The sequence below is a fragment of the Oncorhynchus clarkii genome, chromosome 21 (genome assembly GCF_045791955.1).
Source record: "Oncorhynchus clarkii lewisi isolate Uvic-CL-2024 chromosome 21, UVic_Ocla_1.0, whole genome shotgun sequence".
Taxonomy (NCBI): domain Eukaryota; kingdom Metazoa; phylum Chordata; class Actinopteri; order Salmoniformes; family Salmonidae; genus Oncorhynchus; species Oncorhynchus clarkii.
Window position 1 is genome coordinate 47973169 of NC_092167.1, and position 23727 is coordinate 47996895.

At 42.7% G+C, this 23727-nt stretch overlaps 1 protein-coding gene across 3 annotated transcripts in view; it reads left to right on the top strand.

The window, feature by feature from the left end:
* Positions 1-19866: 19866 nt before the first annotated feature.
* The window catches only part of LOC139379494 (ELAV like neuron-specific RNA binding protein 2), a 46105-nt gene continuing 42244 nt past the window's right edge, over positions 19867-23727 (top strand). For 2 of the 3 annotated variants that reach the window (XM_071122311.1, XM_071122313.1), the window contains exon 1: positions 21968-22105. The gene's annotated coding sequence lies outside the window, so the exon portion shown is untranslated. Of the gene's footprint in view, positions 20183-21967; positions 22106-23727 lie in introns of those variants that run through there. The other variant, XM_071122312.1, reaches the window with a different exon arrangement.

The window sequence follows — 23727 nt, forward strand, 5'->3', positions numbered from 1 at the left end:
GAGGGCTGTGCGGCCCCCCAAAGAAATGCCACCCCACACCATGACTGACCCACCGCCAAACCGGTCATGCTGGAGGATGTTGCAGGCAGCAGAACGTTCTCCATGGCGTCTCCAGACTGTCACGTCTGTCACATGTGCTCAGTGTGAACCTGCTTTCATCTGTGAAGAGCACAGGGCGCCAGTGGGGAATTTGCCATTCTTGGTGTTCTCTGGCAAATGCCAAACGTCCTGCACGATGTTGGGCTGTAAGCCCAACCCCCACCTGTGGACGTCGGACCCTCATACCTCCCTCCTGGAGTCTGTTTCTGACCGTTTGAGCAGACACATGCACATTTGGGGCCTGCTGGAGGTCATTTTGCAGGGCTCTGGCAGTGCTCCTCCTTGCACAAAGGCGGAGGTAGCGGTCCTGATGCTGGGTTGTTGCCCTCCTACGGCCTTCTCCACGTCTCCTGATGTACTGGCCTGTCTCCTGGTAGCGCCTCCATGCTCTGGACACTACGCTGACAGACACGGCAAACCTTCTTGCCACATCTCGCATTGATGTGCCATCCTGGATGAGCTGCACTACCTGAGCCACTTGTGTGTGTTGTAGACTCCGTCTCATGCTACCACTAGAGTGAAAGCACCGCCAGCATTCAAAAGTGACCAAAACATCTGCCAGAAAGCATAGGAATTGAGAAGTGGTCTGTGGTCCCCACCTGCAGAACCACTCCTTTATTGGGGGTGTCTTGCTAAATGCCTATAATTTCCACCTGTTGTCTATTCCATTTGCACAACGGCATGTGAAATTTATTGTCAATCAGTGTTGCTTCCTAAGTGGACAGTTTGATTTCACAGAAGTGTGATTGACTTGGAGTTACATTGTGTTGTTTAAGTGTTCCCTTTATTTTTTTGAGCTGTGTGTGTGTGTGTGTGTGTGTGTGTGTGTGTGTGTGTGTGTGTGTGTGTGTGTGTGTGTGTGTGTGTGTGTGTGTGTGTGTGTGTGTGTGTGTGTGTGTGTGTGTGTGTGTGTGTGTGTGTGATGAACTTTAGAACACATGACTGCAGATGAACGCCACTTTGCTTTTTGTTTTTTGTAACGGTGAACGTTCTCCAGCACTGTGTCTCATCTCAGAAGAATCAAGTCATCTAAAACAAGAGTATATTGACATTTATAGAGCCAGAGTTCAGATCCCCCCCCCCTCCTCCCAGACAGGATGGAAAGACTCCGATCTAATCACACTTAGAAAGAGACAAAGGGACAAGCGGTCAGGACTGGGCTCTTTAACCATGCCCTTTTGTTTGTTGTCGGGAAATTCTCTTTTCTAATCTCCTCAGCCCTCTGAAGGCTTGCCAAGTCAGCGCCGAGTAAAGCCCTGATTTCTTATTTTATCGGCGGACAACCAAATCGATCAGTATCTCCCCCTGCACCTGCTCCTCTCCCCTGCGCTCCCCGGGGCTTTGTTTGAGTTTTATTTAAGGCTAGGACGGGCCCTGAATCAGTTAACCAACCAAGATGGGGCTCCCAAGTTACCTCCAACCGGCAGCAGCAGGCTGTCTATACTCATTGAGAGCAGGCTTTCTATACTCATTGAGAGCAAGCTGTCTATACTCATTGAGAGCAGGCTGTCTATACTCATTGAGAGCAGGCTGTCTATACTCATTGAGAGCAGGCTTTCTATACTCATTGAGAGCAGGCTTTCTATACTCATTGAGAGCAGGCTTTCTATACTCATTGAGAGCAGGCTGTCTATACTCATTGAGAGCAGGCTGTCTATACTCATTGAGAGCTCCTGAGTCCACCTGTGGTTGGCGGTTGCAGAAAAGATAAACTGCATATATAATATGTACTACACTCTTTCATGTTTATTTTTGTTTGCCTCCTGGGCTCCCTACGGCTTCAGCCCCTGGAAGCCCCTGGAAGCCCCTGGAAGCCCCTGGAAGCCCCTGCACGTGCTGAGCGAATTAGTGCTTTTGAGGTCAGTTCGATTTCAGTTTTTCGATTAAAAAAAATAAATTTAAAAAAAGTACAATACATTAAATGCGCTATGCATTATGGGTTGAATGCTGTAACAACACAGAATAAAACAATGAATAAAAGTCCCCATGATGGTAGTGACTGTAATAAAAGTCCCCATGATGGTAGTGACTGTAATAAAAGTCCCCATGATGCTAGTGACTGTAATAAAAGTCCCCATGATGGTAGTGACTGTAATAAAAGTCCCCATGATGGTAGTGACTGTAATAAAAGTCCCCATGATGGTAGTGACTGTAATAAAAGTCCCCATGATGGTAGTGACTGTAATAAAAGTCCCCATGATGGTAGTGACTGTACATTACTGCTGATCACTTATTAACCATCATTTATTCACATTCATTTACTTTAGGAAAATATTTCAGTGTAGTGTTTATTACATTGGTTTTATATGATGACTTTATTTGATTCCAAGTCATCTCATCTCGATAGACCTGTCTGTTGTCTGACAAAAATCACTATTTTAGTAGTTCTTCAAAGTAAATAAGACATACTACTATGACTGCTGAATGCCAACTATCAATCACTTAGATCATGTATTTTCAGGTAGAGATACCTGGCGAAGAAACTGCTCTCTATCTCTCTCGAAAAAAGGAATTAATCTGTCTCTTCTCTTGCTCTCCTTATCTGCCCGACCTACCTCAGTGTGCCCCACACTAACCTAACATAGCAGGTGTTAAAGAAACACACAGACCGGACAAGTAGGCGTGCAATATGGATTATGGTCGTTGTAGTTCATTAATGACCACATTTTCTGCGCTGAACTATGTAGAAATATTGGCCTTTTGGAAACTACAACTCTAACTACTACATCGCACAGTTGGGGCTTGATCTGATTTACCTCTAGAGAAACTGCACAATGTGTGCATTGAGCCCCAAAAAAGTAAATAAATAAATTCTAAAACTTCAAACAACCTTGGTCAATTTAGTTGTTTAAAAACTCTACCAGGCTATTTCAGAGAGGGAATGGAGCATCAGGTTGGACAGGATCTCCTCAATGTCTCACAAGAGAGAGAGGGGAAGGGCAAGTGTTGAAAATTATCAGGATCTTCAGGATGTTTCACTGAGATTTCATGCCCTATTTACCCCACGATCCAAAAACTCGCTCTTTACACCACAAGCAGGGGAATTTCCCACAGGATCAAGATGAAAGAAACTGTTTTCTGGGATTATTTGGTTGTTTCTTTAAGGACTTTTTTTTTTATCAGAGCAGAACAGCTTTTCAATGAGATGTGCCTCTTTTATTTAGTATACAAAGTGCCTGTGTTTTATTTTGTTTATTTGAAAGTTGCTGAATAAATTAGTCCCAATCAACTATTGATCAAGGCTCACAGGACATGGAAATAACACCAAGCTCCCATCACAATTTATTAGTCTGCATGCATGGATTTGTCAAGATAGTCACAAACATCTTTTACTGCTCGCAAGCTCTTTGATGAGGTAACTAAAGCATTTGAAAGCCCAAGGCTCCAATTTTTTAAACTGTGTCAACAAGTACTCGTCTCAACAAGTGAATAGAGCGAGGTATATATTGTATGCTGTTTTGACATTATGATAGTCCCTGTATACTGTTTTGACATTATGATAGTCCCTGTATGCTGTTTTGACACTATGATAGTCCCTGTATGCTGTTTTGACATTATGATAGTCCCTGTATGCTGTTTTGACACTATGATAGTCCCTGTATGCTGTTTTGACACTATGATAGTCCCTGTATGCTGTTTTGACATTATGATGGTCCCTGTATGCTGTTTTGACATTATGATAGTCCCTGTATGCTGTTTTGACATTATGATAGCCCCTGTATGCTGTTTTGACATTATGATAGTCCCTGTATGCTGTTTTGACATTATGATAGTCCCTGTATGCTGTTTTGACATTATGATAGTCCCTGTATACTGTTTTGACATTATGATAGTCCCTGTATGCTGTTTTGACACTATGATAGTCCCTGTATGCTGTTTTGACATTATGATAGTCCCTGTATGCTGTTTTGACACTATCAAATCAAATCAAATCAAATTTTATTTGTCACATACACATGGTTAGCAGATGTTAATGCGAGTGTAGCGAAATGCTTGTGCTTCTAGTTCCGACAATGCAGTAATAACAAGTAATCTAACTAACAATTCCAAAACTACTGTCTTGTACACAGTGTAAGGGGATAAAGAATATGTACATAAGGATATATGAATGAGTGATGGTACAGAGCAGCATAGGCAAGATACAGTAGATGGTATCGGGTACAGTATGTACAAATGAGATGAGTATGTAAACAAAGTGGCATAGTATAGTATAAAGTGGCTAGTGATACATGTATTACATAAGGATACCGTCGATGATATAGAGTACAGTATATACGTATGCATATGAGATGAATAATGTAGGGTAAGTAACATTTATATAAGGTAGCATTGTTTAAAGTGGCTAGTGATATATTTACATCATTTCCCATCAATTCCCATTATTAAAGTGGCTGGAGTTGAGTCAGTGTCAGTGTGTTGGCAGCAGCCACTCAGTGTTAGTGGTGGCTGTTTAACAGTCTGATGGCCTTGAGATAGAAGCTGTTTTTCAGTCTCTCGGTCCCAGCTTTGATGCACCTGTACTGACCTCGCCTTCTGGATGATAGCGGGGTGAACAGGCAGTGGCTCGGGTGGTTGATGTCCTTGATGATCTTTATGGCCTTCCTGTGACATCGGGTGGTGTAGGTGTCCTGGAGGGCAGGTAGTTTGCCCCCGGTGATGCGTTGTGCAGACCTCACTACCCTCTGGAGAGCCTTACGGTTGAGGGCGGTGCAGTTGCCATACCAGGCGGTGATACAGCCCGCCAGGATGCTCTCGATTGTGCATCTGTAGAAGTTTGTGAGTGCTTTTGGTGACAAGCCGAATTTCTTCAGCCTCCTGAGGTTGAAGAGGCGCTGCTGCGCCTTCTTCACGATGCTGTCTGTGTGAGTGGACCAATTCAGTTTGTCTGTGATGTGTATGCCGAGGAACTTAAAACTTGCTACCCTCTCCACTACTGTTCCATCGATGTGGATAGGGGGGTGTTCCCTCTGCTGTTTCCTGAAGTCCACAATCATCTCCTTAGTTTTGTTGACGTTGAGTGTGAGGTTGTTTTCCTGACACCACACTCCGAGGGCCCTCACCTCCTCCCTGTAGGCCGTCTCATCGTTGTTGGTAATCAAGCCTACCACTGTTGTGTCGTCCGCAAACTTGATGATTGAGTTGGAGGCGTGCGTGGCCACGCAGTCGTGGGTGAACAGGGAGTACAGGAGAGGGCTCAGAACGCAACCTTGTGGGGCCCCAGTGTTGAGGATCAGCGGGGAGGAGATGTTGTTGCCTACCCTCACCACCTGGGGGCGGCCCGTCAGGAAGTCCAGTACCCAGTTGCACAGGGCGGGGTCGAGACCCAGGGTCTCGAGCTTGATGACGAGCTTGGAGGGTACTATGGTGTTGAATGCCGAGCTGTAGTCGATGAACAGCATTCTCACATAGGTATTCCTCTTGTCCAGATGGGTTAGGGCAGTGTGCAGTGTGGTTGAGATTGCATCGTCTGTGGACCTATTTGGGCGGTAAGCAAATTGGAGTGGGTCTAGGGTGTCAGGTAGGGTGGAGGTGATATGGTCCTTGACTAGTCTCTCAAAGCACTTCATGATGACGGATGTGAGTGCTACGGGGCGGTAGTCATTTAGCTCAGTTACCTTAGCTTTCTTGGGAACAGGAACAATGGTGGCCCTCTTGAAGCATGTGGGAACAGCAGACTGGTATAGGGATTGATTGAATATGTCCGTAAACACACCGGCCAGCTGGTCTGCGCATGCTCTGAGGGCGCGGCTGGGGATGCCATCTGGGCCTGCAGCCTTGCGAGGGTTAACACGTTTAAATGTCTTACTCACCTCGGCTGCAGTGAAGGAGAGACCGCATGTTTTCGTTGCAGGCCGTGTCAGTGGCACTGTATTGTCCTCAAAGCGGGCAAAAAAGTTATTTAGTCTGCCTGGGAGCAAGACATCCTGGTCCGTGACTGGGCTGAGTTTCTTCCTGTAGTCCGTGATTGACTGTAGACCCTGCCACATGCCTCTTGTGTCTGAGCCGTTGAATTGAGATTCTACTTTGTCTCTGTACTGGCGCTTAGCTTGTTTGATAGCCTTGCGGAGGGAATAGCTGCACTGTTTGTATTCGGTCATGTTACCAGACACCTTGCCCTGATTAAAAGCAGTGGTTCGCGCTTTCAGTTTCACACGAATGCTGCCATCAATCCACGGTTTCTGGTTAGGGAATGTTTTAATCGTTGCTATGGGAACGACATCTTCAACGCACGTTCTAATGAACTCGCACACCGAATCAGCGTATTCGTCAATGTTGTTATCTGACGCAATACGAAACATCTCCCAGTCCACGTGATGGAAGCAGTCTTGGAGTGTGGAGTCAGCTTGGTCGGACCAGCGTTGGACAGACCTCAGCGTGGGAGCCTCTTGTTTTAGTTTCTGTCTGTAGGCAGGGATCAACAAAGGGACTATGATAGTCCCTGTATGCTGTTTTGACACTATGATAGTCCCTGTATGCTGTTTTGACATTATGATAGTCCCTGTATGCTGTTTTGACATTATGATAGTCCCTGTATGCTGTTTTGACATTATGATAGTCCCTGTATTCTGTTTTGACACTATGATAGTCCCTGTATGCTGTTTTGACATTATGATAGTCCCTGTATTCTGTTTTGACATTATGATAGTCCCTGTATGCTGTTTTGACATTATGATAGTCCCTGTATGCTGTTTTGACACTATGATAGTCCCTGTATGCTGTTTTGACATTATGATAGTCCCTGTATTCTGTTTTGACACTATGATAGTCCCTGTATGCTGTTTTGACATTATGATAGTCCCTGTATTCTGTTTTGACATTATGATAGTCCCTGTATGCTGTTTTGACACTATGATAGTCCCTGTATGCTGTTTTGACACTATGATAGTCCCTGTATGCTGTTTTGACATTATGATAGTCCCTGTATTCTGTTTTGACATTATGATAGTCCCTGTATGCTGTTTTGACATTATGATAGTCCCTGTATTCTGTTTTGACATTATGATAGTCCCTGTATGCTGTTTTGACATTATGATAGTCCCTGTATTCTGTTTTGACATTATGATAGTTTAAGGGACTATCGGTTTACCCCATGCTGTGCATTATTTGGGAAAATCCTTTACATGCTGTAGTCAAAGCCCAGGATGTCTTACAGGCACAGGATGGATATGTTCTTCTCTGTGATACTGAGTCCTTCCTATGTAAGCAGGACAAATACAGTACAATGTATCAGATGGATAAATTACCAAAGATAACCTTGCTCTATAAAAACAAATATTTATACACAAGGTGCTGTATACATCAACAGATTATGTTTCCATTATACCATTTTTCTCCGTACATATATGATTATACATGTGCACTTTATGTTTTTTTCAAAAAAGACTGTTCAGATGCTTTTTAAAACCCCTTTGTGTTCTTTTTCCGCTATGCCCATATCTACTGTACTTACAGTATATTTGTGACCAGACAGGCCTTCTCGCTCTCTCTCTCTCTCTCTCTCGTCCCTGGTGTGACATCACTCAAGCTGTCCATAATGGCCACAGTGGGAACTCTTACATCCCAGCAGGAGCCACATTGCATGTGCTACAATCAATGACATCGTCCAGCATCAACCAGACCTCCTAGGGAGTGCCATAGAAGGAAATGATCTCAGTTCCACCTCAACTCTCTGAGCCATTCCGGGTAAGGGAATAATAACGACATGAAATAGGGGCCCAGGGTCAAAGGTGACTATAAATCAAAGCCCTGTTCTAATGTGTCCGTCCTTGTTTCCTTGATGTGAGCACACAATGCATATTCAGTGTATATACAGAAATGTATTCAGACCACTTCCCTTTTTCCTCATTTTTGTTACATTACATTATTCTAAAATGGATTAAATGAATTCATACATTTTTCCTCCTCAATCTACACACAATACCCCACAACGAAAATGCAAAAATTGCAAATGTATTAACGATAATAAAGAAAATACCTTATTTACATAAATATTCCGACCATTTACTATGAGACTCGAAATTGAGCTAAGGTGCAGACTGTTTCCATTGATTATCCTTGAGATGTTTCTACAACTTGATTGGAGTCCACCTGTGGTAAATTCAATTGATTGGACATGATTTGGAAAGGTACACACCTGTCTACCTGACAGTGTATGTCAGAGAAAAAAAACCAAGCCATGTGGTCGAAGGAATTCTCCAAAAAGCTCAGAGACAGGATTGTGTCGAGACACAGATCCGGGAAAGGGTACCAAAAAATGTCTGCATCATTGAAGGTCCCCAAGAACACAGTGGCCTCCATCATTCTTAAATGAAAGAAGTTTGGAACCACCAATACTCTTTCTAGAGCTGGCCGTCTGGCCAAACTGAGCAATTGGGGGAGAAGGGCCTTGGTCAGGGAGGTGACCAAGAATCTGATGGTCACTTTGACAGAGCTCCAGAGTTCCTATGTGGAGATGGGAGAACCTTCCAGAAGGACAACCATCTCTGCAAAACTCCACCAATCAGGCCTTTTATGATAGTGGCCAGACGGAAGCAACTCCTCAGTAAAAGACACATGACAGCCCGCTTGGAGTTTGCCAAAAGGCACCTAAAGGACTCTCAGAACATGAGAAACAAGATTCTCTGGTCTGATGAAACCAAAATTGAATCATTGGCCTGAATGCCAAGTGTCACGTCTGGAGGAAACCTGGCACCATCCCTTCGGTGAAGCATGGTGGTGGCAGCCTCTTGATGTGGGGATGTTTTTCAGCGGCAGGGACTGGGAAACTGGTCAGGATCGAGGGAAAGATGAACAGAGGAAAGTACAGCGAGCTCCTTGATGAAAACATGCTCCAGAGTGCTCAGGATCTCAGACTGAGGCCAAGATGCAACTTCCAAAAGGACAATGACCCTAAGCACACAGCCAAGACAAAGCATGAGTGGCTTCGGGACAAGTGTCTGAATGTCCTTGAGTGGCCCAGCCAGAGCCTGGACTTGACCCCCGATCTAACATCTCTGGAGAAACCTGAAAATAGCTGTGCAGCGACGCACCCTCATCCAACCTGACAGAGCTTGAGAGGATCTGCAGAGAAGCAAATGGGATAAACTCCCCAAATACAGGTGTGCCAAGCTTGTAGCGTCATACTCAAGAATACTCGAGGCTGTAATCGCTGCCAAACGTGCTTCAACAAAGTACTGAGTAAAGGGTCTGAATACTTATGTAAATGTGATATTTCACATTTGCCAACATTTCTAAAAACCTGTTTTTGTTTTTACATTACGGGTTATTGTATGTAGATTGATGAGGGGGGGAACAATTTAATACATTTTAGAATGAGGCTGTAACGTAACAAAATGTGGAAAACGGTCAAGGGGTCTGAATACTTTCCAAAGGCACTGTGATTGGATACCCGAAAGTAAGGTCATTCTCCCTTTACATTAACCAATCCAAAATCAAATGTGATCTGTGATCACTTCAAGGAAGGATGCATTTCAAACAGGCCGCAAGTCACGTTTCCTTGAGTGCTGGGGCTTCTGTGAAGATGAAGATGAACATCAGGTTGAAGTTGAAATACATCTGGCATCGGGTCCCAATCACTTCATCACAACCACGTTTTCTAAATCTAAACTGAATACAAAATGACAATTTTAATGTACTTGTATTTTGTCCTGCACAATGAAATGGGGCAGGGGACTGTGGATCTGTCTCGGTCCGTTCATTTGTACCGTTAGTCACACTCGGGGGCGCCGCCGGGGATTTTGGCCACTATGAAAAGATATCACATTGGGCCCCACCACCACAAGCCACACCAACCTTGCGAAATTGCTGGAACCACACACTGTCAGAACCCAATCGACCCATTCAAAGCTTTAAATAACTCCTACCTTTTGCAGGCTTGCAGCTCATCTTGTAGGTCAATATTTACTGTACGATATTTACCGACAGTGAGCTGTGAAAGTATAACACTGTGCAGACATGCATGCAACAGTCTGCATACAGTGGAATTCACTATTTGATGCAAGACTGATAGGCACATTTCTTATAGAGGGTAAGGCCATCTTTTAACAGTCTAAATGTCATTTTAATGGTAAAATTATTGAATGGGAAATTCTCTTAACATTAATGAATAACTTTAAATAAATATAACTTTAAATATACATTAACTCCTCTTCAATAAAAACAAAATAACATTATCATCTATAGAACGATATAACAAACAAAATAATAAAATCAGCAGCAGACTTTTGAACTAAGTATATATACCAACGAGACAATAAGCAGCTGTAAAAGTGGAAATGGAAAAGGCCTGATGGTAGCACTAGAGGAAAGGTCAAGAGGTCACCAAACCAACAGGTTTCTTCCACTTGGGGGATCTTGATTGTGCTCAACACATTTTTATGGCAATCCAGCCGTTATCTTGTTCTCAGTCTTAATTCTCAGCCTGTGGGCATCATGTGTGTCGTGATCCAATATCCACAGCCATTCAACAGGTATCACTGGCCCTCGCTCAGCCTTATTCACAAAGAGCCCAGCGCCCAGCCTTCTTGCTAGCAAAGACACTGATCAAGTCTTTGAAGTCCAGCTTTCTAGCTAACGGACTTTCAATGGACAGCATGGCAAGACTGTAAAGCCTGTCCTGGGACATAGTGGACCTCAAATCGTTGTTTATCAGTTTTAGCTCACTGAAAGCTCCCTCGCCACCAGGAACAGTCACAGGCAGTGCGCAAAATATCCGTAAAGCAATGCACACTTCTCCCAAAAATGCTTTGCAGCTGCATCTTACAAATTGCATTCAGGAGACCAAGAGGGGACAAGTTAGGAAGGGGAAGGGGCAGTATATACAGTGTTCAGGAGACCAAGAGGGGACAAGCTAGAAGGAGAAAGTGGCAGCATATACAGTGTTCAGGAGACCAAGAGGGGACAAGTTAGAAGGAGAAAGTGGCAGCATATACAGTGTTCAGGAGACCAAGAGGGGACAAGTTAGAAGGAGAAAGTGGCAGCATATATACAGTGTCCAGGTGTCAGGAGACCAAGAGGGGACAAGTTAGGAGGGGAGCAGCATATACAGTGTTCAGGTGTCTTACTTCATGTTGAAACTCAGGTGTAAGATCTCTGGAATACTTCATGATCAGTGGTTGGTACACAGAAGGGACTTTATCCTCACTAATCTGCCAAACTTTCAGAATGGCAGGAAATTATTCTACAATTTTTTTTTTTGCAGTGGTGTGGAACCTAATGTCCAAGTCACTTATGATGTTTTCCATAGCAGTAAAGAACACTGTGTTCCAAAACACCGTTGCTGCACTGTCCTGAGCCGTCTCCTCTTGAGAGGTCTCATCATGGAATCTCTTCCTTTTCCTCTGGCGACTGTGTTCCTTGATAAATTGAGGTGCAACATCCATTTGCGTGGCAATCAGTGTTGCCTCAGACAGGAGAGACTCTCATCCATCTCTAATAGCCTGCATCTCTCTTCCTTTTAAGGCTCCGATATTGGCTGCCTCTGTGTCAAGTGAGATTTTTCCTGACTGGAGAATCACATTCTTGTCCTCAATGCATTGCAGTACCTGCAATTATGCCAACTGATGTGTCATTCAACACAATGCTGCTCAGCTCCTTCTTCAGTTGGGAGTAGGGCTGGGTCAGGGATATAGGGATGGGGAGACAGGGCTGGTTCAGGGGTATGGGTGATGGGGAGACAGGGCTGGTTCAGGGGGATGGGGAGACAGGGCTGGTTCAGGGGGATGGGGAGACAGGACTGGTTCAGGGGGATGGGGAGAGGGCTGGTTCAGGGGGATGGGGAGACAGGACTGGTTCAGGGGGATGGGGAGACGGGGCTGGTTCAGGGGGATGGGGAAGGGGAGACAGGGCTGGTTCAGGGGGATGGGGAGACAGGGCTGGTTCAGGGGGATGGGGAAGGGGAGACAGGGCTGGTTCAAGGGGATGGGGATGGGGAGACAGGGCTGGTTCAGGGGGATGGGGATGGGGAGACAGGGCTGGTTCAGGGGGATGGGGAGACAGGGCTGGTTCAGGGGGATGGGGAGACAGGGCTGGTTCAGGGGGATGGGGAGACAGGGCTGGTTCAGGGGGATGGGGAGACAGGGCTGGTTCAGGGGGATGGGGAGACAGGGCTGGTTCAGGGGGATGGGGAGACAGGGCTGGTTCATGGGGATGGGGAAGGGGAGACAGGGCTGGTTCACGGGGATGGGGAAGGGGAGACAGGGCTGGTTCACGGGGATGGGGAGAGAGGGCTGGTTCAGGGGGATGGGGATGGGGAGACAGGGCTGGTTCAGGGGTATGGGGATGGGGAGACAGGGCTGGTTCATGGGGATGGGGAGACAGGGCTGGTTCAGGGGGATGGGGATGGGGAGACAGGGCTGGTTCAGGGGTATGGGGAGACAGGGCTGCTGAGCCTGAAGCTGTATCTGTTGGGCCTGGCACCAGGCAGGGACAGTGAGAACTGATTTATTATGAATAGCTTGCTAAAAGTTTTCCTGCATTTATTAAATGTTGATTAAAATAGGAGTGAAATGTAACTGAATGTTAGGGGAGCAAAAGTAGCCTATTTCACTACGGACTAAGCTATCAGGTTAATATCCACCACTCACGAACTACACCCACCTTCCTTTGTGAAAAATTGGGTGACATACTGTCACCGTTTCCTTTCTCTCTCCTGTCTTTCCTTTTCGTTTTTGGAAGCCAGATTCTTCTTTAGGAAGCTGAGACATGATGACCCACCGGCACTCCTCACTTGCAATTCACTGCTAGCGAGTACCGCTCGCGCCTGGTTTGGGGGGCAGGACCAAACCTTTTCATGTAAATAGAGGGGAGTTGGGCAATGCAAAGACTCTCTGGATGTTAACTGTTTTGCCAAAAACAAGAACAGAAAAATAAACCGTTAATTTTATTAGTGAATTGTAAATAAAATATTATATTAATAATGATAGGTACTTTTTTTCAATATTAAATTAATAACCTAATGTTGTAATAATTTGTTAGAATCGTCCTAAGGGCGATAACCCGAAGGTTATAGCCCCCCCCCCCCCCCCCCCCCCATACGGCACGCCTGGTCACATGCGATATCTCAGACAGGACTGGGACAAATTTCACCAAACTTGGGTGAATGGCCCAATGCAAGAGCTATGGTAATTAACAGAAAATGTGTTACTGACACACATCTCAATTGGCCCAAGTGGGAGAGGGGATACGCTGCTTCATTCATGGGAGACAATATGTTTTACTATTGTCATTTGATTTTGATTTACTGTTTGTTAAGTTCATAAAATATTCTCAGAGGTCACCCATCAAAATCTATTACAGTGGGAAACCTTCTCACAGCTTACCTTTCAAATCTCAATTTGACAGAAATGTACGATATCTCATTTCAATTTCCCTCTGGTCTGTCTCTCCCTGTGCATAACACCCATCAAGATCATTGCCTATAAGGTAGCCAAGTAACAGGCTCTTTTTAAAAGCAGTCTTTAACAATAATTATGCTCATTATCTCCTTCAGCCTTCTCGGGGAAGGACACACTGACATATTTCACTCTGGTTCCAGTGGGGTACATTGTAATCACCTGAATGCAACGCGGGAGCCATTGGCACTGAAGGGTCTCGAATACAGAGCATGCTAACGTCTCAAAAGAACCGCTATTGATATTGTACCTCCTCTGCGAGAATCTATTGGAGACGGGGGGGAACGGAAAGGATGCATGAAGGATGAAAAATGCTAATATAGGTACCATTGACTTGCATTGGATTTGTGACACAAATGCTGAAAGGTTAGCGTTTGAAACAGTGTACTGGTAAACAAAACCAAAGCATGGGTTGTTTTCATACCTGGTTCATAAACGGCTTACAGGGTAAGAAAACCAATATGTCATTTTATTTGGGTTAACTGTCCCTTTAAATCAAATCAAATCAAATGTATTATTTATATAGCCCTTCTTACATCAGCTGATATCTCAAAGTGCTGTATAGAAACCCAGCCTAAAACCCCAAACAGCAAGCAATGCAGGTGTAGAAGCACGGTGGCTAGGAAAAACCTCCCTAGAAAGGCCAAAACCTAGGAAGAAACCTAGAGAGGAACCAGGCTATGTGGGGTGGCCAGTCCTCTTCTGGCTGTGCCGGGTGGAGATTATAACAGAACACGGCCAAGATGTTCAAATGTTCATAAATGACGAGCATGGCCAAATAATACTAATGACAGTAGTTGTCGAGGGTGCTGCAAGTCAGCACCTCAGGAGTATATGTCAGTTGTCTTTTTATAGCCGATCATGACGAGTATCTCTACCGCTCCTGCTGTCTGTAGAGAGTTGAAAACAGCAGGTCTGGGACAGTTAGCACGTCCAGTGAACATAGCCGCAGGTGGAACAGTTGAAACTGGAGCAGCAGCACGGCCAGGTGGACTGGGGACAGCAAGGAGTCATCATGCCAGGTAGTCCTGAGGCATGGTCCCATTTAACAATGGGGGTTGGGGGGGATTCTTTAAAAAACAACACCTAATAGCAGGAACAGCACCATCTAGTGGTCAGAACCTAGTAATATCAGAACGTAGGATGGGACATAAACACTGTTACCGAAACACCGTTGCTGCGCTGTCCTGAGCCGTCTCCTCTTGAGAGGTCGCATCATGGAATCTCTTCCTTTTCCTCTGGCGGCTGGCTAAACCCAAAAACCTAAATTACTAATTTCTCTGAACAAGGGAGAAAAAAGCATCACCGAATACATTACATAGGATGAAGAAACAATACTCTAAGCCGCAGCGCCATACTACTTGTAAAACATAGAGAACTGATACTGTATACTTGTTGTTGAGGTGGGATTAGAGTGCAGTGTGGGGGGTGCGTGGATGGCTTTTGACAACTTATTTGTATTCCTCATGTCTTACTCATTGTTCGAAAAATGTTTGGTCCAAATCGAATGTTAGGTACTAAAATGATTGAATATTATATTAATCCTATAACTGAAAATTGCCAATTTGGGTGCAATCAATTAGCTTAATTTCTCAGATCTTGTTATTTTTCAACAAAGAATGTTTCCGAAATGCTAATTTTGATTCCAACAACAGAAACGATTTCAGAACAATCTGAGGTTGTGGATGTGGAAATCCTCTTTATTCTGCTTTTTGAGGTGGAACGACCCACCATTTAATGACACAAAGTGCGCAGGTACGAACTTCGGGAGAAGGGCATAGAATCAGGATGGAGCCAATGACTTGTGGTGAGAGGACTGGATATGTCCATTTCACTCTTTGTTTGTTTGTTTTTTTCTTTTTTAACAGTGGTATTAAAAATACTGAGATCAGAAACTTTTTGATATCTCATATCGTAGACTTCGATGAACGAGGTCTGAGCATATCGCTAGCAATCCATGCGACATAGACCTTTCCTGCAGTCAATGACCAAAAACACCCTCTTTTGCCTCATGGGTGGAATGTTATTCATATTTTTTCACAATTTCACAATTAATAATGTTTTTATTTTTATTTTTTAAATAACATACGATGTTTCTATGTCAAACAGTTTCGTTATTTTTTAGTCTTCTGTGATGTATATAAAGTGTAAAATTGGGATGCAAATTGAATACATTTCAACTCTTTTTAAGCCCATAACCATGCGTGTGAGGTGTAAACTTTTGTTTCAAAGTCAATTTGCTTAAGACTACAAAGAAACACTCTGTGTGACCCTGATTTAACCCCACAGCAGTTTAATCCAATTTTTAGATGCTAACACCTCCCCCCCCCCAAAACAAATCTAACAGACTCCATGTTGTGTTTTCGCTTTGCATTTCACACAAGCATTTCGATACACCCGCTAAATATGTGTACAGTATGTGACCAATAAAAGTTTTATTTTGACCTATTTGTCCGAGCTAATCAGCCTCACAGTATGGGCGCCATGCTGACAGAGACAGGAAGTATAACGGAGCATGTGACTGATCTGAAGAGCATCTTCAGATCATCTAACAATTGGATATAATACTTTATGGGGAACTGTGATGGAAGGGCTGCCAATTTAATAATAACCATCTACAGTCTATAGATATCTTCCAACGTGGGACACTTGCTGCTTAACCGGTACAGTTAACTCAAACGCTTCTCCAATGTTATTAAGAGGGAATGTTAGTTACCTACTAGTGCATTCAGAAAGTATTCAGACCCCCTTTTCACATTTTGTTAAATTACGGCCTTATTCTAAAATTGATTAAAATGGGTTTTTTTCCCCTCATCAATCTACACACAATACCCCATAATGACATCACAATACCCCATAATGACATCACAATACCCCATAATGACACAGCAGAAATCAGGTTTTTAGACATTTTTGCAAATAAAATAAATAGACTATCACATTTTACATAAGTATTCAGACCCTTTACTCAGTACTTTGTTGAAGCACCTTAGGCAGCGATTACAACCTTAAGTCTTGGATATGGCGCTACAAACTTGGCACACCTGTATTTGGGGAGAGTCCCATTCTTATCTGCAAATCCTCAAGCTCTGTGTTTTTTATACATGTAAAAATATATATTTCACCTTTATTTAACCAGGTAGAACAGTTGAGAACAAGTTCTCGTTTACAACTGCGACATGGCCAAGATATTTATTTTTACCTTTATTTATAAAGCAAAGCAGTGCGACAAAAACAACAACACAGAGTTACAAATGGGATAAACCAAACGTACAGTCAAATACACAATAGAAAAATCTATGTACAGTGTCAGGTTGGATGGGGAGCGTGGCTGCACAGCTATTTTCAGGTCTCTCAAGAGATGTTAGATGGGGTTCAAGTCCGGGCTCTGGCTGGGCCACTCAAGGACATTCAGAGACTTGTCCCGAAGCAACTTCTGCGTTGTCTTGGCTGTGCGCTTAGGGTGGTTGTCCTGTTGTAAGCTGAACCTTCTTCCCTGTCTGAGGTCCTGAGCACTCTGGAGCAGGTTTTCGTCAAGGATCTCTCTGTACTTTGCTCTGTTCCTCTTTCCCTCGATCTTGAGTAGTCTCCCAGACGTGACACTTGGCATTCAGGCCAAAGAGTTCAAACTTGGTTTCATCAGACCAGAGAATCTTGTGGTGGCTTCTGTCTGACCAGTAGGTTACCACTATCACTTTCTAAAATATAACTAACTTGTGATTATTTCAAGGAAAGAGGGAAGCATTTTGAAAAACAATTGTTGTTAAAAATGTGGTCAGATTTTCTTTCATCTTCCTATCAGCACTTTTTAATGTCCTTTTAAACTATTTGAGAATATAGTAAAATTTCAATACTTTTAAAAGTGTTTCCCAAATCTAGTCCTCCAGTACCCCCAACAGTACAAATTATAGATGTAGCCCTGGACACAAGGGCTTGATGATTAGTTGACAAGATGAATCGTGTGTGTGTGTGTGTGCTTGTCCAGGGTTCAAATAAAAATGTATGTACTGTTTGGGGTGCTGGAGGACCAGGGTTGGGGAAACACTGCTTTAAAACACTATTTTCTCCCTTCCATGAACTAATCCCAGATTGAGCACAAATTGATAGGTGTAAACACAACCAATCCAGCCATGTCACAACAAGGATTTCTTTAAGGAAAGCAGAAAGGAGAAATGTATTCTTAAAGTATTCGAACGAGGCCATTGTGTAACATAATTCACTGTTATGGCTGTGCCAGTGGAACTTTTTGATGCAATTTGAAATTGTCATTCAGTACAACAAAGCAACGTGCAGCACTTTGACGAATTACCATCAGGTTGCATTACCTAAATAAAACACTGAGTGCTCAAATTAATTCTGATGTAAATGCAGACGAGGCTTATATTATGTAGGCCTGCTTGACGACCATCTTGAGAACATGAAAAATGCACAGGGTGATGCTGATACTCAGATTTATCACTTTAAAATGTGTCAATTGTGCTGTCGGTGCCGTCATTCTGTTACCAAACTTTGCGTCTGCACTGTTCTTCAAGTAAATGTGTTTCTGTCAAATGTTCTGGGGAAATTGTTAAAGGTTCAATGCAGCCATTTTTATCTCAATATCAAATCTTTTCTGGGTAACATTTAAGTACCTTACTGTGATTTTGTTTATTTTTGACCATTTTAATTTAAAACAAATAGCTTCTTAGCAAAGATCAATTTCTCAAGCAAGAATTTTGCTAGGACTGTCTGGGAGTGGTCTGAGTGGGGAGGGGAAAACTGAAAACTAGCTGTTATTGGCAGACAGGTTTGGAACTCTCGTTCTTATTGGACTACTAACTAATTTACCGACAGGTGATGTCACCAGGCAGGCCAAAACTCAAACCTTCCAACAGACTTAAAAATTCCAGATGGTCTTTTCAAGCAGCTCTTACACTAGAAAAGGTCCTTATCATAATTTCCACCGTATTATTCCAACCTCATGGTGTGGAAATGTGTGTATATATAACACAAGTAAATCATGTTTTGGACTGCACTGGGCCTTTACAAGTCGTCTGTGTGGATAAAGTTGTGTAGTATGTTTAACTTTGCAATCACTGGTTTTTGATTGGTATACATTTTAAAGTGAAAAATCAGAGTCATTATCATTTTGTGTTGGAATTGCCCATCACTAGTAGTCCTATATATTCGGCCTTTCATAGCTGATCTAGGATCATGTTTCACGCCCTTAGCCCTGCCTTTAACCATTGCACAGATAAACAACAAAATAGGTCTTGGACCTGTTGTTTGGGGGCAATAACCTATTATAGGTTATGTAGGATTCCACACACATTATAGTTATCGATACCATTTTTGATGATGCACAATGTAGGTCTATCCACTATTCAACATGTAGATATTTTGAAAACGTGACTTCTACTTGTACTGGGGTAATGCTTACGCTTACGTACACCTTGTTATGAATAACATAGCTAAAACCCTGTGGGGAAAGCAGCAGGCGAAATGTCTACACCCGCTTAGGAAGTACAAAGCGCATAGGAAAACCTCGTGTTCTCTGTCAGAACTCTGGTTCGCTGTCCTTGGTGCTGAAAGCTGTGGGGCTGAATGCCGATATCAGGATTTCTTCGTGCGGTGTGCATGGAAATACGACAGCAATGCCTCTTATTCCACACACTATTTTGCGTTGGTGCAACATATTGGCTTTTATAATGTGCAGTAAAGATCTGTAGGATATAGCATTTTAATATCGTAGACCTATGGCACACGGAGTAGACTAGGCTATATTGACTTTACTTCACAGCCTTTTCAAGTTGGCAGTTTAGATGCCTCAACGAATAACGGAAAGTTGAGAGGGGTTTAAGATTATAGCCTACTTCATTCAATTGAAAATACGTTCCCACGTGTTGGAAATGTGTCCTTACATGATCGACTCTTTCAATAGGTAAAGGATCTTACTGTAACCTATAAAACGGCAAGATTCTAAAGCGTATTTTTCTGTTCAATCCACGACAAATTTAATTATCAAGCAAGACATTTTATCATTCCTGCGTGCCAGATATTATGTGGCAAGTCAGTATTGTTAGACATCAAATTCCATATTAAGGAAAAAAAGACTTGACATTTTTGAATGGCATCAAATAGAACCAATGAGAAGCCCGACGAGGACGCGTTATAGCCAATTACATTCAGGCACCTCGATGCATCACGGTGGACGGAGCTACTCCGGGTATACTTCCGCGTGCATGCGTGCTCGTGTGTGTAGGTTGAATGGATGAAACAACGAGAGCGGAGAGGTATAGCGTTGCTGTGATACGGCCCTATATATTTGCTGACAGGACTATCTTCCTTTTAAAGACAACCTCCTCCTTACATTGGTTTTCACTTAGTGATGTCGCGTATTTGTGTGGTGAACCTGTAAAGAGCAAGACAGGCAGAAGCCAGCTTTTTTAATTATTTGATTCATTTTATTTCTTCAGTTATTTTGATTTTATTTAATCCATTGGCTGAAAGGGACTCATTTCTGTATTTTGGTTAAATAAATATTTAATTTAATCATTTTATCTTGTTTATGTGTTGATTTCTGTTTCCAAGTTTGAACTAAAAGAAAGGCCGAATTCATCTTTTTATAGCCTATTTGCAAGTGTCTTCTTCATTCTCTATTTTTAAAGAGATTGTTTGGCTAAGGACGTCCGTAACTTTCATTTGTAGAAACGGTAAGACATTTATTCATTATTAGCCTATGTGAAATCGATATTTTGTGACTTCCAAGTTTTATAACAATATGATTGTAGGCTATTGTTTGATATCGTAGCCTGCACTCTCATCGCATGAGAACCATAGCCAAATGTTCCAGTTACATTTTTGTTGTGGTCTATTTTTTTTCAGAGATTAATTGTGTAGAATTGCGATGCATAAATATGAATATCTCGATTAGATCAATCCATCTGCGCCTAGATTCTTTGCTACCCATGTCAAGCTACATTATGTGTGTCAGGTGAACGCGAATCTTTGGGTTTCGCATGTCTTATTGGTAACCAATCCACGAGTGTGAATACTACAATATGCATTTGATAGGCTATAGGCAGCGCGTTGTCTTCAATAGTATTGGTTAAACTGGTTATATATTCTGTAGTCTTCTTTTTCTATACAATGGGAGTGACACATTTACTGATAAGTAAGCCGTTCTCTGCACATGGATGGTTATTTAGCTTATTACCAGTTTACATGATTAGGGTAGCAATCCCAGACCCTATCCTACGTAACTAGGATAGGTTATGGTCTAAACTGCACGACAAAAAAGTGCCATAGTTTTTTTTGTTGGGGGGGGGGGGTCAACTATGGATTGGTGGTGGCCTTGCCTGCTTCATCGATTTAAAACTTGGTGCATTAATCCCTAAATACACTAATTGATAAATACAACTAAACGCATGTCATTTATGCACTCACTCGTTTGACAATACGATTTGGATTGGCTATTTTAAACAGGCCCTGGAATTAATTGAAGAATCGATGATGTAGATCTAAGGTGTGAAACATTTTGCTTGCGAATTCACGTGCGATTTGCATTTAAATCCAGACTACCTGAGACTAGCCTATGCACCACGAAGACCCACATTCAGGTGGAAGTCTACCAAAGGAGGCTGCTGAGGGGAGGTTCACTCATAATGGTTGGAACGGAGAGAATGGAATGGCATCAAAACACATGGAAACCATATGTTTTGATGTATTTCATATCGTTCTACTCCAGCCATTACAACGAAGCGGTCCTCCACAATTAAGGTGCCACCATCGTCCTGTGATTTCTTCAAAAAAAAGGCCGTAAATCAGAGATGCAGTGGTGGGACTTTCAAGGGCTCTATCCATTTTTAAAAGCATCATTAAAAGTACCCCAATCCTTTCACCTGCACCCTGCTTTAAATGGGCAATCTGAGATTGATACATCAATTTGAACTTTTAAATTAATGATATAGCCATAGATTATTTAATATTGATACATTCCCCTTAGATCAACTGTGGTACCCTATCAGAACCCAGAATACATTTGTTTACTATTGTTTGTAAACAAACACTATGACCTCAACACGGTTTAAAACTATCATTTGAATTTCATGGAGGGTCAGTGTTTGTATCCATTGAATCTGTCTAAGAATTCCTCAGCTGTTAACCAAAAACAGTGGCGGGAATGGGCTTTTGTTGTCTGCTACTGCAGATTGGCCCTTCAATTAGTCAAACTGAAGGAATTTCAAATTATAAAAAATAAATAAAAAAAACGAGGGGAAAAAAATAAACAATTCATTGCACTAGGCTACAGGGTCTTCATTTTGATTCATGAATAGCTAGTTTTTATTTTACTGTCTGGGACCTGGATGACCCATGGTCTGTGCACCTGAAGCAAATTAAAATGTGCCTCCCTTCTATTTGGGCTGGTTGACAAGTGGAATATTCCAATTCCTACAAATCCAAGTAAAATAACTCTGCTATTGGCTGCCTATCTTGTCGCTTTATTTAGGATGGTTACGTTCCCGCCACTGTCCAACCATTCTCGACCTTGCAAACTTTGGAGAAGGACCGGTCATTAGTTGCATGGACTTTCGTCAATTATACAAATTGTTGTAAAACTGTATTTATTACCCAAGGTAAGAACTGTAAATAATATTTTACTGTATCCAACGAAGAAGTCAAACCGTAAAAACAACTAAAGAAAATGGCATGCTCTTTCAAATGCTAAAGTTGCTAGCTAGTTTGGTGGTCGTGAGCCAACCTTTTGCAGGGACATCTCAGCGTGGCTATCCACAGTATGTATTGGTTCACTTTCTAACGTCAGTCGGCTACAATTTGCACATGCATGATGTTTTTGCCCTTTTTTTGTTGTTGTTAGTCAATGTTTTGTACTGGTCCAGATAGCTAGTCCATTGTAGCCGACTAACATTTAGAAAGTGAACCAATGTATGCCAGCTAACTAAATAGGTCACGTTAGCTGCCGTAGACAATATATTAACGACGTGGCCACACTAGTTAACCCGCTTACTGTTAGTCTAGTTAACCAAATTTCAGTCACGGGTTTAGTTACCTGGTTAACTTATTTGATAGGCAACGCAGTGCTATAATGTTAGTTAGTGACCGGTCGGTTGAGGAACCTGGGTTGAAATAGTTGACTGTACTGCTTCGTTGAAGGCCATTTGAAACAGGCAGCGTGTTTTTAATTAGCCACGGGTCAATTGCTATGCAGTAACGTTATACCGGCATGCAGATTGTCATGCGGTTCATGTCAAGATGTGTACCCACGAGTTGGCTTGTCACACAGTCAATGCATTTAATATTAGTACTTGTATCTAGTTTATATGCACAGACTCGAGATAACAAATCACGGGTGCATATTCACCCATAGCACACGATGTAGGAGACAATTGATTGGTAATGCAGCGCGAGGTCAGCACATTTGTTACACGAGCAATTAACGCAGGTGGCAAAGATGAACTAATTGTAATGGCAGCTCTCGTCTTCCTGCATGCAGTGTGGCATTCCTCTCCGTGAAGCGCGCACCTATTGAGGTATATTCCAGCTATTGAGGTAATTGCTGGTTCTGGTTGGTTCGAATTTGCAATCTTTTATAGCTAGCTATGGTATTAAAATATAACATTATGCATCCCTCCCTCATGTTATTGTAAGGCCTGTGTTCCAGGTTGACGCCTCACATGGATGCTTTAATACAACGATAAGGCACGAGGGTGTGTGGTATATGGCCAATATACCATGGCATGACGCAACGCCTTACCGTTATTATAAACTGGTTACCAATGTAATTCTGAGCGTTACAAATACATTATTTGTCATACCCGTGGTATACGGTTTTGTTATACCACGGCTGTCAGCCAATCAGCATTCAGGGCTTGAACCACCCAGTTTATAATTAATCTGAAACGGCCTCCAATCAGAATATGCTTGAATAGAAGTAGCACATGAAACTAACTGGGTTCAATGTCTAAACTTCTTAAAATCTAAAACGTGTTATTACTGTATTTAGACATTAGTTCACTCATATTGTTATACCATTTGTCCACACCTCTCATGAAAGTAGTGTATGGACACATGGGGAAACAACTTTTCATCTAGTGGTTTATAATTTTCTGTTAGATTCTGTTACTTATTGGTCTTCTTATAGTTCGACCAGCGAAACACTCAGTTGGCATCCCTAGTGCTCACGGTTGTTATCTGACCTTGGGTACTGAACAAGCAGTGTCTGTCGAGATGCTTCAGC